The sequence below is a fragment of the Etheostoma cragini genome, chromosome 2 (assembly GCF_013103735.1).
Source record: "Etheostoma cragini isolate CJK2018 chromosome 2, CSU_Ecrag_1.0, whole genome shotgun sequence".
NCBI classification, from domain to species: domain Eukaryota; kingdom Metazoa; phylum Chordata; class Actinopteri; order Perciformes; family Percidae; genus Etheostoma; species Etheostoma cragini.
The window spans coordinates 5895200-5898175 of record NC_048408.1 but is presented as its reverse complement, the minus strand read 5'-3'; the positions used below and the strand labels follow the sequence as shown (position 1 = coordinate 5898175).

General features: G+C 45.7%; 1 protein-coding gene across 9 annotated transcripts in view; it reads left to right on the top strand.

Annotated features, from left to right (window-relative positions):
- LOC117954934 (fibrous sheath CABYR-binding protein-like) overlaps positions 1–2976 on the top strand; it is a 27084-nt gene that overhangs the window by 1740 nt on the left and 22368 nt on the right. For 2 of the 9 annotated variants that reach the window (XM_034889025.1, XM_034889021.1), the window contains exon 1: positions 860–870. The exons of the other annotated variants lie outside the window; for them this stretch is intronic. The gene's annotated coding sequence lies outside the window, so the exon portion shown is untranslated. Of the gene's footprint in view, positions 1–859; positions 871–2976 lie in introns of those variants that run through there. 9 annotated transcript variants of the gene reach the window in all.

Below are 2976 nucleotides of genomic sequence, written 5' to 3'. Positions count from 1 at the left end.
TGCCCTGCTACACCCAGCAGTACCCTGTGACGCCCTTCTATGTCCTGCAGTGCCCTGCAACACGCTGCAGTGCCCTGCAACACGCTGCAGTGCCCTGCTACGCCCAGCAGGGCCCACCTACATCCAGCACTACCCAGCTACGCCCAGCAGTGCCCTGCTTCACACAGCAGTGCTCTGCTACACTCAGCAGTGCCCTGCTACGTCCTGCTACGCCCGGCAGGGTCCTGCTATGCACAGCAGTGCCCTGCTACGCCCAGCAGTGCCCTGTGATGCCCTTCTATGTCCTGCAGTGCCCTGCAACACGCTGCAGTGCCCTGCGACGTCCTGCTACGCCCAGCAGGGTCCGGCTATGCCCAGCAGTGCCTTGTTATGCCCTGTACTACTACAACTACTTTTTTTAGACGTAGTTCCATTATCTTTATTGTGACTGTTACTGCCACCGTTTATTACACCACCGTCAGACACCGTCTACCAAAAGCCTGGGTCTCTCAGAGGTTTCTTCCTAAAAGGAAGTTTGGCTACAGTTGCACTAAATGCTTGCTGTTGGGGTGGATTACTGGAATTGTTGGGTCTTTGTAAATTATAGAGTGGTCTAGACCTTCTGTAAACTGTGTTAAGATAACTCTTGTTATAAACTAATACTATAAATACAACTGAATTGAATATGGTCTGAATTATCAATGGAAATGGGCCCATGAAGAGCACTGAATTCAATGTGAAAGTTACAGGTGATTACCATACAACCTAAAAGAGCCAACATGATGTGGATTACTTTATTAGCAGGTGGTTTATTTAAACTAAAGAGCCAGTTGGAAGCTGGCGGTGTGTGTAAACAGATCTGTTAGCCTGCTCATTTGTTTTGACCTGCAGGTTGTTTCAACTGGCCGCTGCAACTCCAAGTTCTGTTAACCCTCGAGCTGTCTCCTGCCCACTGCACTGTTTTGTTTTTCTCGGTCCAAATTTCCATGTTTTTCCCCCTTTTCCCAATGTTTGTCACTTTTTTCTGTGTTTTTTTGTAAGTTTTTATACGTAGGCCTATTATATTATATTAAATTTAATAAAACATCCAAATTGAAATTAGTGAACTGTTTCTTTTTCTTTTAAAGAACGTCGTATGGAACCATTCAAATTATTTTTTGGGACATTTTGGTTGATAGAAATCCAAATTTCTAATATAGGCTAGAAACTTTTAGAAAATGGGTCAAATTTGACCAGAGGACAACAGCAGGGTTTGATCACAGCTCAAGACTTTTGTCTGTGCTGCCTTTCAAGGAGTCATCTATCCATGGAAAAGCAGACAATTCCCCAAATGCTATCAATAACTTTTGAAAATTGGAGATTTATGCAGAATGATCTCGGCTTCTAGATTGTGGGTTTAGTTCCATGGTGCTGGACTATCATACACAGAGCAGAACTCCTTAGATTAGCTCACAATAGATTAACATTTTTTTTCATTATTAGCAATAATATTTTGGGGTGCTGGGATCAAGTTTATAAAAAAGCTTGGAACGCCCCTGCTGCACTGCAACTTTTATTCTTAATTTATACCCATCTTATTCTATTTCTGTTTTGATATATTTTCTAAGTGTTTTAACTGTTTTAGGCGATGTCAAAGTCTAAGTCAAAGTACCTTTATTAGTCTCCCTAAGGAGAAATTCGTTTTGGACGCTGAGTAACTGACTTTGCTGCAAGAGGTCCAGACACAACGACAAGCACAGGGTTCAAAACAATTAAAAGACAAGTTGTATGTAGCTGAAAGTACGTCTAATTGCCTTGTTGCTGCAACATGTGCCATAGAAATACCTTGATTTTCTCTCCTTGGATTTCCAGCTGTAAATCGCGGAAGTCCACCCCGATGGTAGCCTCCACCCTGGGGGGGAACTCTCCGGCGCAGAGCCGGTGCGTGAGGCAGGTCTTCCCCACCCCGGAGTCTCCTATCACAAGCACTTTAAAGGTCCGGCATCGAGTCAACACGGAGGACAGACTGCCCAAAGAGCTGGAAAACTCAAGAGATGACTCCATTTTCCCGTCGCTCAACTAATCAGTAAATTCATATGAACTCTGACAAAGCGCAAAAAAACGCTCCGCGTGACACGTTATCTCCAAGAAAGTTTTCTGAAACTGCAGCTTCACTAGATAAGAACAAAATATGCTTGGACTTCTGGGCACAGTCCGCTCTCTTTAGGTTGTGTTCACGGCACTAGGGAGTGGGAGGAGAGCATGTGGAGGATGGCGTCTGAGGGGGGGGGGGGGGAACACCATATGTAGATGACATGCTGATTAATACGATGGATCTCTCTGAGAACCTTTCGGATACGTTGTGTTTTTGTTACAAGTTGCCCCAACCTTTGAATTTGTGCCTGAGAAGAAAGGCAGCAGGACTACACGAAGGTAGCTCTAGACAGAAACACTTTTATTGTTGTGAAAAATGTCCTACCTACGTGCTGAATTAAACTTTTAATATGGATTTTCTTTACATCAAATCCTCACCTCAACCAGCCAACCAACCACATTCCTAGCTACAGCAGCCACCTGGTCCACTCACCTGCCCTGTGAGGAACAGCTGCTGCCCCCTACTGGTGGAAATGCTTCAGTTCTGATTCTGTCTAGGCTCCAGTAGCCTACCTGGGTGCTGCTGTCCCACCAAGGCAAATCTATATCATTTACACTTTTGGCGTTTTTCCACTGCTGGTAACAGCTTGCCTCGGCTCGCCTCGGCCCGCCTCGGCTCGCCTCGGCCCATTATGCTTCCGTTTTCCATCGCAGATTGAGTAAAGCCTCAGCGTGGCTGGTCACTATAGCAACGCGTGATGACGTAATTTTCAGCGCGGCTCACAACAGCACGTCGGCTACCTGCCGCCATAGACATAATAAAGATATATTATTATTATATTAGGATCGTTCGAGATGAACAGCGCCTCGCCTGTAAAGTGGACGAGAGCAGGCGGCAGCAGCGGGGGCGGGGACAGAAAGCTG